The 16,545-nt window shown below is 31.9% G+C and overlaps 1 protein-coding gene across 3 annotated transcripts in view; it reads right to left on the bottom strand.

The window, feature by feature from the left end:
* LOC127700656 (dopamine D2-like receptor) overlaps positions 1-16,545 on the bottom strand; it is a 218,537-nt gene that overhangs the window by 120,665 nt on the left and 81,327 nt on the right. For all 3 annotated transcript variants that reach the window (XM_052204221.1, XM_052204220.1, XM_052204222.1), the window contains one exon: positions 9,933-9,996. The gene's annotated coding sequence lies outside the window, so the exon portion shown is untranslated. The remainder of the gene's footprint in view (positions 1-9,932; positions 9,997-16,545) is intronic.

Genomic DNA, 16,545 nt, shown 5'->3' with positions numbered 1-16,545 from the left:
AAGGAAACCATCACAAAATGATACTCCCGACTCTACATAAAAGATTGGCAAGGTGTTTGATTTGCTCAAGGAAACCATCACAAAATGATACTCCCGACTCTACATAAAAGATTGGCAAGGTGTTTGATTTGCTCAAGGAAACCATCACAAAATGATACTCCCGACTCTACATAAAAGATTGGCAAGGTGTTTGATTTGCTCAAGGAAACCATCACAAAATGATACTCCCGACTCTACATAAAAGATTGGCAAGGTGTTTGATTTGCTCAAGGAAACCATCACAAAATGATACTCCCGACTCTACATAAAAGATTGGCAAGGTGTTTGATTTGCTCAAGGAAACCATCACAAAATGATACTCCCGACTCTACATAAAAGATTGGCAAGGTGTTTGATTTGCTCAAGGAAACCATCACAAAATGATACTCCCGACTCTACATAAAAGATTGGCAAGGTGTTTGATTTGCTCAAAGAAACCATCACAAAATGATACTCCCGACTCTACATAAAAGATTGGCAAGGTGTTTGATTTGCTCAAAGAAACCATCACAAAATGATACTCCCGACTCTACATAAAAGATTGGCAAGGTGTTTGATTTGCTCAAAGAAACCCTAAAAATAAAAAGGATCAACAAATAAATAAGAGGTGCATAATGGGATTATATGGCCAAGAAACTGAGAAAGTTTTAACCAATTCTAACAACGAGCTTGGAAAAATTCGTATTCTTATACATTTTGTATATGTAAAGGCAGTTTGCATTAAGAGTAGAAATTTTAGCAGAAAAAAATGCATCGTCATCAAGTCTGGCGGGTGCTAGAGGTCAAAGGTCAAATGATTATCCAAAACTATGTTTGTTAACTTTCTTCTGCCATAGAGTTCATTTAAATAATACATGAATATTAATAAGGAAATACCACTAAACAAATCCCACAGAGTCCCTAATAATGAGTCTCACCAGATACAGCAGTACATGATTAAATACAGGAAAACCAAAAAATAATTTCAATCGAAAACATCTTAGCTTAGAAGGTTAAAAATGGTATTATATGTTGAATATTCTGATAAAGTTTTATTACATTCTCAAATTTTACAAACTCTATGTCATGCTCAAAGTAATAATAAAAAAAAATGGATAAAGAAATCGAGGGGAATAATACGAAAATGAAGAAAAAAAAGACATATTATAAAAAAAGACACTCGCATCAATTATATCCGACAGATTTAACATATGTACCATCCCTGTGACATGCCTTTTTATGGTTATCGTTAGAGTATAGGGATAAAGAAAAAATGCTGTCAACCATTGTCTCCCATTGCTATGTTTGTTCGTAAACTATGCTTAAACGGCGGATGGAAATATATTATCAATGAATACATATTTCCATACTATAAGTTACATAGTGTGCTAGTGACCTAATACGATATATATGGGGTCAGTAAATTTCATATGGGGTTCGAGCGAAGCTAGTGACCTAATACGAAGCTCGAACCCCATATGGAATATACTGACCTAATATATATCGTATTAGGTCACTAGTACACTGTGTAACGAATTTATCTTATCGACTATCTTAACATGTGGCAATTAGCAGAGAGGCCTATTAAAGTGATCAAGTTAGAACATACTTCCATTTGTCTATACAAAAAAAAATGCCAACAAAAATAACTTATTAGCTTTTAATGTGTTTTCTGCATTATTTCAATCGTTCATCATCAATTTCTTCATCTGTTGTCCGGGCGAAACGTTTCAGATTTTTCTTCAACGCCATGTTGTTTTTTTTATAAAGGGACGTAACACCATTACTAACCGTGTATCAAAATAAGCCCCGCCTACTAACCTCATATGAAATACACACGGTCTCAACGCGGTCGCTTTTAACCAATCATATTCCTAGAAATGTATAGGAGGTAAAATATACATACCATATACATGAACACATATTCTTATCATTATGCATCTCACTTAGACCAATGAAAATAGTCTTCAATATATGTGCCGTTTTCTATAGGAAAAGATATATTCAGCTTTATTCTAATTTCTCAATGAACAATACCAGAAACTTCGATAAATATTTTGATTCTAGAGTTATTTAGATTCGGACATATCATTTAAACAACATGGAATTCATCTTCCATCTCTATATTACATTACGGACATTTTCTATCCTTTAAAGCTGTTTATAGTATATATCGACCATACTCAACAGATAACAGACTATTACTTTGACTTATTTTTTTATTTTATTTTTGCCATTGTTTTTATTAACATTTTTATCTAAATTCAATAAAATGCAATTTCCAAGGTTCCTACTTAGTTTTCCATTTTCTGTCAATTTTCAACTTATTTCCATGAATTGAATTATCATCATCAAAAAAACTTTTCGAAATTGCAATGTAATTGTCTATTGCTTTCTTGCACGGAGTAATCGGCTTTAAGAAAAAAGTACTTTGATTTTCCCAAATATGAAAAAAATAAATTTGTATAGTAATAATTTGATTTTTGTAGCGAATCCCCAAGGTAATTGAAGGTTTACTTTATAAACATCATAGAGGTAAGATCTCTTCAGTTTAAATATGAGCTAAAATCCTATAAAAGACATAATCCAAAGAGATTTGTTTGCAATTTGATTTGAAGTTTTACTGATTCCATTGATAGACATTGTGACTCAAGTGGTTTGTTGTTCTTAGCAATCCCAAGTGACGATTCGTAGTGAAATTACTTTAAAAAGTCCACAGAAGTTATATATGGCGCTTTTGAATTTTGGAAATATAACATGTACTTGCATGGCTAAGCGCCCTTTATTTATGGTCCTTAAAGTTGGCTTTTTGAAAGACAAAATGTTTCCTCAAACGTTTCTTCTTCTCAAGTAAAATTTCCTAATTCTAGTTGTTTTAACCTTGGTGAACTACTGTCTCCTTGATTGTACCGAATTTTAAAATATTTTTGTTTTATTTATATGCGATCTTTGAAATGTAGATGAATTTACATAGAACAATAATCTATCTCATACTGTGCTATACATGTTGTTCTTCAATTAAAATATGACTGTTTAGATATATAAGAAAATCGTTATTAACAACCAATTGATAAAATGAAATACAATATGCGGCTTGAATAAAACAAGACTTATAAATGTACGTGCATATTATGTGTATGTCGGGCTCAGGACCAAAGACAAAGGAAAACGTATCTCAACGTACAATTCAAAGAAGGGACTTTATTGTGTTTCAGGCCGTTTAGAACATATAGTGCAGTGTGAGCGTTCACTTAGTGTTGAACGCCTCATTGTGAAATTTAGAGGAATAACAACAATAAGGCTGTTCTGTTGCTTAAGGTCATTTTTGGGAATTTGGTGGCATGAATTCACAAACCATACACCCTTTTTTCCATTTTAATATGATTTTTTCATGTAATCAATATATGCCAATTTCTTAGTGTACTTTATAAAAGACAGTAAATTGTACGTCGAACTCTGTTTTTAACCTTAAATGATGAGGTCCACCATTAAATATGAGTGACATATAGAACCGATGTGAAGATTGAAACAAATGGATTCCTCCATTAAACAAATTACTTTGCATACAGCTATACAGAACGTCATGCTTGTGATTATTGATACTAGAACAAATCTCACTAGCTCCATTTCTTACCAAACCGTCAGAAAATTCTACACTTTATCTATACAATTTATTTGGATTTGTTTATATTTACTTGACCTTGTCCAATTTGTTAAGCATATTGTCAATCGCTAACTTAGGTTCATAAGTTTTTTTATGTTGTTAGCTAAGCGCAAGTCGTATGAAAGCTATGACGACAAACTTAACATCGTTGGACATCAATCTATGAGGAGCCTGATGGGGGGGGGAGGGGGGGGGGGGTCTCATCACGATTCACGAGTTGATTTTTTTGTCAATCACGATTCACAGAAAATAAATTTCCATGATCACGGATCACAAAAATATAAAAAAAAAATAAATCTGTAGAAAAACGGATCACGATAGCGAAAATGCGCCGATCACGAAGAACGAAGATAACCCATCAGGCCCCTCATCTACAGAAGATTTTTTTTTTTTCAAAAAAGAAGGAAAATTGTGTGCAAATTAGTTGTTTCTTATAATTGTAAGGATGAACACAAACAACATTTCACACATGAAAGATGAGCTGTGGCCTGATTTACTATCCTTCCAAAAACACTTCAGACACCAACTTCTTTTCCGAGATTTTATCAGGAAATCTCTCCTCTATACATTCTATCTTCAATGTACAAATATTTGTTTCTCACTGAGGGCCTTCACTTAGTGCATTTGATTTTAAAACCTGCATCTTTCTAGTATAATACGTTCATTTACTCTTCTGCATAAGTTAACTTCCCGATCTTTCCCGTTAATCAAAATAGTCGAAGAAGTCTTAAGAACTTAACCCAAAATTTCAAAATTTCAACAATTTACCTTCGGCTGAAAAAAAAATGCTAAATCATTGTGTGTTGTATATTTTTCTTAGATTTTTTCTTTTGGTTGCACACTTCGTATTTGTATCCCCCTTTTACCAACATTGTATACTGATTAAAGTAGTATCTACAAAAGTTGAAAAAAATGCAACTGAATTATTTTCGTCAATTCAATTGAAGTATTCCGTTTGGTATGGATTCATTTTTTTCTAGTCTTAAGGTACGTTACAGTAAATGGGACATGTCACAGATTGTATAAGATTTTTTTTCACTAATTCTTAGCCGATTTATCCTTTCCTTAACCCATTGGTTATTTTTTATTCGATCAACGTGTGGTTCGTTTGATCTCAGTTCTTCATTGGTGAAAGTTTATAAATAAGGTAAGTTGTATAGTGTTATTGTTTGGATATTTGATTGGTTTTTAGTCAAATCTTTTTGAACATGTGCTTGCATGGAAAACGGAATTATTGGCATAATACACTGCGTCTTAAAGGGTCAGGGTATAAGGCAATACTGATGAACTTAATAGGGTAGTTGGGAAAACGACACACAAATGCAATTCTCCCCATTTAGTTTTATAGATATCTTTAAAAATAAAAAACAATGTACTTTCAATTTGGACTGTCTGCATCATTTTTAACAAATAAACGATCTCATATTTCTCGAATTCATATAGCATTTCTTCGTTTCTTTCTATTAGATAAGGTTGTAGACAGATATCTATAATTCCTTGTTTCATTGATTGATCATGCCAAGAAACAAACAAAGATGTTCAAATTTGATTCCGTATCCAATCAAAAAGCTTTGATTTTAATATGTAACGAGGATGAAAAAGTAAAGCGATATACGCAACGTGTTGTATCAATATGAAACTTCAAAACAAAAATGATAAGCTTATTGGATTCAAATATTGGATTTTAAGTCAAGCTTCAACAAGAATTGCGATCAGATAAAAATGTAATTATTATTCAAAAGGAAAGGAAATGTAAACATTTGCACTATTAACATGCATGGTGTGTTGTTTATTCGGATCACTTAGAATAATTTATATATATATATATTGTTGTTTACAAGTAATGAAAATTAACGAACATAGTTAGACACAAGGAATTTAACATTATTAATATCTAACAACAAAATAATACGGTATCAATGAAAGTTCATAGTTACTAACATCATTGATTCAACTTGTGTTTACATGTATATCGCATAAATCAAAGATACATGTACCAGGCTTGAAATTGTACCAAGTACGCCAGACGTGAGTTTCGTTTTCATAAGACTCATAAATGGTGCTCGAATAAAAACAACTGGAAGGCTAAATCAATAAAGAAAATAAAAGAGTACATTTGTATTAGAAAAAAACGTTCCATGAGGGTGTCAATCACTATTTAACGATTAAGATAATAAAGACTTTTTGTCAGTTCTTCGATATTGCAAAAAGCCCTAAAAGATCGTTTAACATTATGGACATTGAATACTCGCGAATATAAATGGTATTTTTTTAAACAATCATACACGAACCACAAAATTACACAACTTTATAGCGCTACATGTTGTTGTTGAAGATGATTTGGACCAATACAAGACATTCCAAATTTGAGACTTGGTTGGTATCTAATAAAAGAACATGAACAATAAAAAATAAATGGATTTGTCTCTGAAAGACAATGCATAGATTTACTTCCGCGCGGCCTTCAATAATGTGCAAAATCTTTAACGTATACATTGTAGAAAGCAGCTGTGGCATGCTCCGGGAAGACAAAATTTAAACCAATTCAAAAGAGAAACTAACAGTCCTATTCGTACTACAATTTGTAATGAAATAAACTAACTTGTTAAATCAGGAATAATAATTTCAACTACAAGTAAACCTTAACATACACCGTGCTTTGAAACCACAGAACAGATTGAAAGACTTTGGAATTGTCCTAGAGAGAAATAACTTACTGTAAATCGTAGAACGTATTTAAAATAGCGGTAGAAGACTTTAAAATAGCCCTAGAGAGAAATAAGTTCCCGGGAATGTTTGTTTGTTTGTGCATTATCTTCCCGCTATAAAATTGCTGCAATGCAATCATACTTCTAAAATGAACCGTGTTATTCATGTTAATATATAACAAACAGTTGTAAAATAATTGAAATATGTTTCCAAATTATTTTATTTTAATCAACTAATACACAAATAGGACCGCACAGCACCGATGGTCTTTGGGTAGCGTGTTCGCCTGGAGTTATGGAGGTCGTAGGTTCAATTCCTGTCCGGATCTCACCAAATACTTGAAAATTGGTGTTTTCTTCTTCTTAGCAAAGCACGCGACATTAAAGAGTGAGAGCAAAGGCTGTTCGTCCCGAAATAAGAATAATGTGTCCAGGTAGGGTGACATGTCTTTGTACAGACTGTTACCTTATGAACTAGCACGTAACTGAACGAAATTGACATGTCTGGCCTAAAAGTAAAAGCTTTAAAAAAAAAGATGTTTTAACCCCTGGGCTATCAACATCTGTGCATCCGATATCTAACGTTCCATTTAAAAATAAAACTTTTTTAACTCATTCGATTGGTAATTTTACGAAATTTTCTATGTTTTTCAAATATATAGAACTGTGATTACTGTATGAGTATTATGATCAACATATGTATCTACGGGACATTTAACATATTTATATATTCAGCATGAAATATTACCTCCACTAAAACTGCATCATTAAACATATATTTGAAAGTTCTTCTGTTTTACAGAAACATATAAATAAAAATTAGCAAGTTCCTCCATAGATTTTTAACTTAATCTTCAAGCTAATCCTAGAAGTATACTTCAATGTCTACTGCGAGCATTAATGCAAACTAAGATATACACAATTTTCTATCAAAGTTAACGTGGTCAAAGAAAAGACGGGAGCTCAATGTTTACAAACAGAAATATGGCTCAAATATACTTTTTACAGAATGACTGCAAATAAAAATGCGTTTTCACTGTGTATTACCATTTGAAGAAGGTGAATGAGAAATCGTACAAGAGTGAGAACAACAAGGACACGAAACTGTTTCAAAGTATTAAGTAAACACGGGGTAATTTCCAAATACATGTAGCTAACTAAGCCAAATCAAAAACTCGTCAAAGATGAAACTCTGAAAGATTTCAACTTGAAATGATAAGAAAAGTGTGAGAAATTAATAATATATACACGGTCACATTACACGCATCACTCCCTGTGGAGAACAATCTTAATTAGCTACTTGAATCACACAAATCAATGTTGGTATCCCGGGGTGTGTAGGCTTATGCAGTACATGTAGTCGTAAAAAGTTAATTCGTAAATATTTTTGTTAAAAACATATTTTAAACTGTATCATAGTATTGGGAAGTTTATGTGTTTTTCAGGGAAGGTATTATTGTTAGTTAACTTACGGTAATGGAAAAATTATTGAACAATAATTACTAGTATTGAAATTTTGATAATTAAAAAAAATCATGTCATTTGTTCTGTTAAAAAATATAGCTGGTGCAACCAAAGAACCTAATCCAATTGATGTTTTATATGGTCACGATATATGGAATAACGATGAAGATTCTTCTTTTATGTCATAAATCCGAAGGATTTTAATTTCCACATGCACCCGTTACAATAACACCAGTCTAACCTAATAATAATACGTGTGTATTTTGTCAAAGTTTTTCTTTGAAGCTTTTAGCAAATTTATTTTTGTCATAATAATGAAAAATATATTAAGATTGTTAATTGTTGGAAGTTCACTTTTCAACATAATGATTCCATTGTATACTTTATCCTCTCTCATGATTGAAAAGTGGAAAACACAAAAAAAAAACATATACCTTGTGTATTGCAAGTATTGCTACTTTAATGTCACATGTAGAGTAAACATGTATACATTCACAATTATATTGTTTTTCAAAGTCTTAAAGGATATAATCATACTGATTCATAAAAGTATAAGTGTTTGCCGATGACTTCGTATCCAAGCGTGTAAAATTCTCTATTCCATGACAAATTAAAGAATTTTCAATTTTCAACCATAAAAAGACGGGAGAATTACAAAAGTTAATTTTTAGGCAAAAATATCATTTTATTTCCCTGTCTTTTTAGATTATAAAAATATCGACGACAAAATAAGAAAATAACGAATACTATTTGTTATTGAAGCAAACAGATATCAGGGGTTCGCAAAACAATGCCTTCTCTGTATACATTAAACGGGCTACTTCGCTATTTATGGTAGCAAATTTTAAATCAAAAGTGACGGATGTTTAAAATATCTTATTTTCATAAAATTTGCATCATTATACAGTTTAAACCTTTAATAAACTTTATTTTACGGCGCCAAGAAGAAATTCAAAAGTTAATATAAAGTAATACGGGTATAAAAACTATTCCCCATACAAATCTATAGTAAAATTAATCGCTGTCTGTGGACAATTACTAGCGCATGCGCATTGAAGACCGAACGAATTCTTGTACATGTCTAAGAAGAACACAGCATACCTTCAACACTCTCCCTCAAGAACTTTCCAGTGGGGACCCTGTCGAGTTCGGGAATTATTTTATATTGTACACATCGATATTCAATCTGTTCTTGGTTAAGTTGAACCACTGATCGAAATAAATTCAATAGATTCATCTTTCATTTCATTTCTCCCCTAGTTCATCCTACTTTTCTCGCCAATTTTGCCATGTGCATTATTTGGTAAACACAAATTGCATCGTTCCAAAACTGCACTTCCTGTACGCGTCAAATTGGTTTAATTCCCGTCAAATTATATCCAAATTTAGAAAAATAGGATGAAATTCTAATCCATCAAAGTCCGCCAAAGTTTTTGAATAAAGTTTTCTATGACGGTTGTACCTATCAAAAATACTTCAAAATAAAGCTTTGATAGTGACAACCGGCCACAAGCCATGTATTTTCGGAGAAATTAAAAAAAAATCCACAATTTAAACCGCATGTTTAAACAATTGCGTCATTTTTCTAACACATGTTCTCTAATTAGTACAAACAATAGAAGAAATCCTGGTTTAATTGCGTGGGTTTAGGATTATAAAAGACACAGCTGCGCAAAGACAATACGAATGTGTCAAAGAATGAATAGAAACCAAAGAAAGTATTTGTTAATAATGAACTAATATAAGGTATATCCTATTTTAAGGCTTCTTTATAAATCCTAATAAATATTAATGTATGCATCAAACTTTTTATCTTAAAATAGCTCGTAATCGATAGTTGAAAAATATGAAAAAAAATCTCTAATCTTTGGTGAGTTTTTTTCTAAAAGGGTGTCACAGCTACGTGTAGCATTTACATTATATCGTTACATACAATGACAACAAAGCTATTCCTGTAACAATTTAAACACTTGTCCTTACCGATAATGTTTTAACGGACTCTGATAAGAATCTACATGATTCTTAAGTTAACAGTTATGATTATTATCTTTTAAAACCCATAGTTAATCTAAACTTACCTTGCGTAGAATTCCTCAATCAATGTTCAATCAAAGATGAATGGTCTTTATGGCTCTTATCAATCTGTAGAAAATCAATGTTAAACGTTAGAACCAATATTATCTTACATTTAACTAAATTTCCTTCCATTTGGCTTATTTTTTCATTCTGTTAATTCAATTCGGATTGCTCTGTTAAGTAAATGGATAGTGTGATTGTGGATTTTTTTCTTTAGCACAGAATCTACTGATGTCATCGACTCATCGATTTTAATGTTGTCTTTACTTACAAAACTTACAGGTTTAAAACGTATGTTTTGCATGGAATAAAATATTTATACCACTGAAAATGTGTTCGTCTTAAAATTCAAGAATTAGAAAGTTTTTGTAAGTTTTTTTTTCGTTCGTAGAATATGAAGTCTTCAGCTAAACATGCAAAGTCTTGCGTAGAAGATATAAAGTTAAGCATGCATTCTCGCTCTATAGTTTATCTTTTGTATGACACCAATGTGGCTCCACATACATATAGAATGTATTTATACAGTCGAGATGACATGAGAAAACTAGTATTGTTATATGAGCCAACTTTAATTTCTATAGTTTTACATAATTGCACAATTAAAAACTTGATATAAACTTTTAAAACTCCAATCATTTGATATCATAAAATGTTGTGGGTATTTAGTTTTTCTGTGTGTACTTTTTGAGAACACTTGTTAAATATTTTTGTCATGTACAAAGGTGCGTACTCAAGTTCACATCCATGTTATGTATGGCTACTTAAATTATTCCAGACGATGTTTGTTTTTTTGTTGTTGAAAGAATCGAAAGAAAAAAAAATAACGTAAGGTGTATTGTTTGCACTTCATCCGGGTCGGTTTAGATCATGAATACAGGTTTGGGAAGTCAAAACATGTAAAATCCCATACTCATTAGTTGCAGGTAATGTGTAATACCAATCGTGTAATGTGTAATTTACACAATTTTTTAGTATGTAATTTTACATTTTTTGCCTGAGGGAAGAGAAACTTAAGTTTTAGTACAATTACGTTAAGTTATAAACTGACGAAATGTATCCTTTAGATCAGCACTGCCTTCTGAACGAATAGTAAAATTGAGAATGGAAATGGGGAATGTGTCAAAGAGACAACAACCCGACCATAGAGCAGACAACAGCAGTGTCTTTAACGGTTAACACCTCACAAGCAATTACTGTAGTACAGATCCCCTGGGGTGACAATTTCAGTGTGCAAAACACGTGCGTACCATACCAAAAGTTCCTTAATATTGTGGGAGCATGGACAGATCGATTTCCACGGACGGGTCGTGTGTTAAAATCCTTGCAGTGGGATAAAACAAACGGTTTGATTGTTTAATTTGTATTTGCTGTTTCTTCTCCAAGCATTTGGCAGTTAGTGGTAGGCAAATCCTAATCGACTCAGAGGCATAATAAAGTGCCTTGACAGACATGTCTTCTTGCGAACTGTTACCCTGAGAGCTAGCATAATAAAACTGTGGTCCAGTGTGTACAAAGTAGGGTTCATAAAACACTTATATCATATTATGAAAAAAGGAGATTTGGTATGATTGTCATTGAGACAGTTATCCACAAGAGACCAACTGATGCTAGTCAAAGCAAGTGTAGGTCAGTCACCGTACAGCTATTAAATAATGACAGAAAACTATCTAATAGAGTAAGCTATAAAGGTCCAGGCATTACAAAATGTGAAAAAAATAAAATTACTCTTTATAATTTCATGCGTCCGAAGAGCTTTTCTGAATTTGCCTTCAACAGGAACGCTAAAAGCCGATTACTTAAAAGTCAAGGATGTGTAAGGACCGAAGCAGTTGAATATGATACAAAAAAGGACCTAAAAAAAATAGCCAAACTTTGTCTGAGGGAATCGAAACCTTAGTTTCGTGATAATTTCCAAATTTATAAACGGAAAATTTAAGAAAGGGTTGTTATAAATCATGTCAGTACCGAAGTACTGACTACTGAGCTGATATTCCATAAACAACGGGAACAATTCAAACGAGAAACAAATAACAAATAAGTAACACTATTCTCAACAGTTTATGTTGTAATTTGATTGTTTACAAATTGATGGTTATTCGCCGTTCCGAATTTAAAGGATTATGGGTAATTTCATTGTTGTTCCCAAAATTGAATATAAAAACACGTGTTATTGGTTAAATGTTCGTTGTTGAGGACGGGTTTTTCGGTTAACGACAAATGGTGAATTCTAATTAACTACATATGTACTACAAGCTATATATAGCTAGTAGAATAGTGTCTACAATGAAGGAACAAACATATAAGTTTTGTTTTCTCTGCGACAAAAATGAGAGACATAGAGATTACAATCCGGAGGCGACAGCGTAAGCTTTATATTTTAGGAGGTAGATGACCGGTATACAAATGTGGTGTGTTACGAAGTTTCCGTCTGTCATATGTTTATTGTCCTTGGCCAAATTTGCATGTTTAAAAGCGTACTTTTTAAGTCATGTGAATTTCTCACTTGCTATGAGTAATAAGATTTTTGGTATATGGGATCCTTGCCAGGTCTTATCTGTCAGACAGTGTTTACCAGACTTCGACCTCATTTCATGAATCAATGATCAAAAGGTTTTGTGAGCGAGTCCTTATCTAAACAGAAGGTCAACTATATTTGGTGTATTGAATAATTGTTAGGTATATTTGTCTCTATGGCAGAGTTCATCTGACCTTGAACTCATTTTCATGGTTAATTGGTAAATGTTTCGTGGTAAGATTTGTTTGTCGGGTACTATAAGGATTCGGTCAGTTATATTTGGTGTATGGGATGATTGCATGGTGTACATATTTACCTGGCAGTGTCGTCTAACCTTGACCCATTTTCATGGTTCAAAAGTCAGTGTTATGTTTTCATAGTTAAATCCGTTTATTTGATACTATAATCAACAGGTTGACTATATGTGGTGTATGGAATTATTGTAAGGTAAACATGTTTGTCTGACAGAGGTCATATGAACTTGACCTCATGTTCATGGTTCATTGGTCAAATTACAGTTTGCTTTGTTAGGTCTGTTTCTCGGATACTATAAGCAATAGGTTAACTATATTTGTTTCGTGGAATGATTGTAAGACGTGCATATCCGTCTGACACGATTCATCTGACCTTTACCACATCTGTATGGAGCATTGATAATGTTGATTTTATGAAATACTTGTTGTATAATCTTTTTCTTCACAATTAAGACTTTCAACATAAATTCGATGTTGATCAGTAAAGCATGCAAGACATTTCAGCGTGTGTACTCTTGTGTTTCACTCAGCTTGTCAATATAGCCATTTGATTACTTAGCTTATCGATATAGCCATTTGATTACTAAGCTTGTCAATATAGCCATTTGATTACTAAGCTTGTCAATATAGCCATTTGATTACTTATCTTGTCAATATAGCCATTTGATTACTTATCTTGTCAATATAGTTATTTGATTACTTATCTTGTCAATATAGCCATTTGATTACTTATCTTCTCAATTTAGTCATTTGATTACTTAGCTTGCCAATATAGTCTTTTGATTTGTTAGCTTGTCAATATACTTAGTCATTTGATTGGTTAGCTTGTCAATATAGTCATTTGATTGGTTAGCTTGTCAATATAGCCATTGGATTACTTAGCTTGTCAATATAGTCATTGGATTACTTATCTTGTCAATATAGCCATTTGATTACTAAGCTTGTCAATATAGCCATTTGATTACTAAGCTTGTCATTAAAGCCATTTGATTACTTAGCTTGTCAATATAGTCATTTGATTACTTAGCTTGTCAATATAGCCATTTGCTTGGTTAGCTTGTCAATATAGTCATTTGATTGGGTAGCTCGTCAATATAGTCATTTGATTACTTAGCTTGTCAATATAGCCATTTGATTATTTATCTTCTCAATATAGCCATTTGATTACTTAGCTTGTCAATATAGCCATTTGATTCCTAAGCTTGCCAATATAGCCATTTGATTACTAAGCTTGTCAATATAGTCATTTGATTACTTAGCTTGTCAATATAGCCATTTCATTACTAAGCTTGTCAATATAGCCATTTGATTACTAAGCTTGTCAATATAGCCATTTGATTACTAAGCTTGTCAATATAGCCATTTGATTACTAAGCTTGTCAATATAGTCATTTGATTAATTAGCTTGTCAATATAGCCATTTGATTACTAAGCTTGTCAATATAGCCATTTGATTGGTTAGCTTGTCAATATAGTCATTTGATTGGTTAGCTTGTCAATATAGTCATTTGATTACTTAGCTTGTCAATATAGCCATTTGATTACTTATCTTCTCAATATAGCCATTTGATTACAAGCTTGTCAATATAGCCATTTGATTACTAAGCTTGTCAATATAGCCATTTGATTACTAAGCTTGTTAATATAGCCATTTGATTACTAAGCTTGTTAATACAGCCATTTGATTACTAAGCTTGTCAATATAGCCATTTGATTGGTTAGCTTGTCAATATAGCCATTCGATTACTAAGCTTGTCAATATAGCCATTTGATTACTTAGCTTGTCAATATAGCCATTTGATTACTTATCTTCTCAATATAGCCATTTGATTACTTATCTTCTCAGTATAGCCATTTGATTACTAAGCTTGTCAATATAGCCATTTGATTACTAAGTTTGTCAATATAGTCATTTGATTACTAAGTTTGTAAATATAGTCATTTGATTACTTAGCTTGTCAATATAGCCATTTGATTACTAAACTTGCCAATATAGATAGTCTTTTGATTACTAAGTTAGTCAATATAGTCATTTGATTACTAAGTTTGTCAATATAATCATTTGATTACTTAGATTGTCAATAAAGCCATTTGATTGATTAGCTTGTTGATAAGCCATTTGATTGGTTAGCTTGTTAATAAAGCCATTTGATTGGTTATCTAGTTAATAAAGCCAGTTTATTGGTTAGCTTGTTAATAAAGCCATTTGATTACTTAGCTTGGCAATATAGTCATTCGATAAGTATATCATTTGATCATTGATATCATCTTTTAAACATAGTCATTTGATCACGTAGTTTATCTTTTAAACATAGTCAATTGATCGATGTTTCTGTTAATCTAGTCATTTGATTAATAAATTTATAATACATTTCTAAAGCCTTGTGATCACCAAGCAAAACAAACAATGAAGAATGTAGACATTGTATTCTAAAACTTATAAATATACTCATTTGAACACTGAACCTTGTAACAACTTATAAATATACTCATTTGAACACTGAACCTTGTAACAACTTATAAATATACTCATTTGAACACTGAACCTTGTAACAACTTATAAATATACTCATTTGAACACTGAACCTTGTAACTGTTATAACGTTGTCATTTTATCATTGAGCTTGAAAATCTAATCGTTAAGATCACTTCGCTTTAGAATCTATGATCACTTAGCTTATGAACTTACTAATATAATCACTTAAGATGGTATATCTAGTCATTTGATCATTTATCTTGTAAATCTAGTCATTTGGTCATGTATCTTGTTAATTAATTTTATGCGAAACCAGTCATTTAGTCAGTTAGTTTGGAAACCAAGTCAGTTGATTGCTAAACTTTTAATCTAGTCATTTACTTATAGCAAGTTTGTAAATCTAATCATTTGATTGATAAGCTTTTGTAAATCTATTCATTTACCTCGTTAAGCTTGATTTTCCAGCCATCTGCTTACCTTGTAATATTTGATTGCTGATCTTGTTTATATTTTCAATGAAATTTTAAAATCTAGCGATATCATCACACCTTGTAAGACCACAGCCACTTGTCTCTGAGAAAAAAAAATCCTATATACCTTAATTAATAAAACACAAGGTACTTAGCTCGCATTTTTAGCAATAAAATTTGACCAAACCGAAATATATATAAGAGAGGGGAAAGTTACCAAAGAGACAATTATAATTAACCATTTACTGCGAGTCTTGTATTTCCAATCGGCTGTGGGAAGACGAAATAATTACGGTTGCCATACTTGGGGAGGCCTGCTACGAATGATTCAGACAACAAAGATAGGCGTGTTATACACCATTGTGTAGATAAATCAATTTAGATTTTCGGCATAACAAGTTTTAGTGGGGTAGAAAAACCGATAAATCGAAATATAACGGAAGTTCGCGACCGGGTGACATTTTTCAAAAATGCGTGTTAAGTACCATGTGTTATATTAAGGTATATAGGAAATTTTTTTTCAGAGACAAGTGCCTGTGTCGAAGACTAGTCAGTTAATAACTAAGCTTGAAAAATATAGTTACCACTACGGGGATGTTAAACGACATTGACTACCCACGATGGTCTCGCACGGTCTGTCAATATAGTTGTTTACTAAGCTTGAAAATATAGACATGACCTGTTGATACAATTTGTAATGTATTTTTGTTATTTCATGTTTACTTATTCAGTGTTATATCTAGTCTCACTATTTTTAATATATACCACCTTTGATAAGTGTTTAGTATGACGATACATTTTCACTTTTTTTCTCGTACTAGGAACAACAAAATTATTTATTTTGTAAAAATTATTTCCGTACTCCAAGTATACCTTACAACAAAATTATTATTTTTATTT

The sequence above is a fragment of the Mytilus californianus genome, unplaced genomic scaffold (genome assembly GCF_021869535.1).
Source record: "Mytilus californianus isolate M0D057914Y unplaced genomic scaffold, xbMytCali1.0.p SCAF_5, whole genome shotgun sequence".
Lineage (NCBI taxonomy): Eukaryota > Metazoa > Mollusca > Bivalvia > Mytilida > Mytilidae > Mytilus > Mytilus californianus.
Note: the sequence above shows the minus strand (reverse complement) of the source record. Positions and strands in the feature narration are given on the sequence as shown.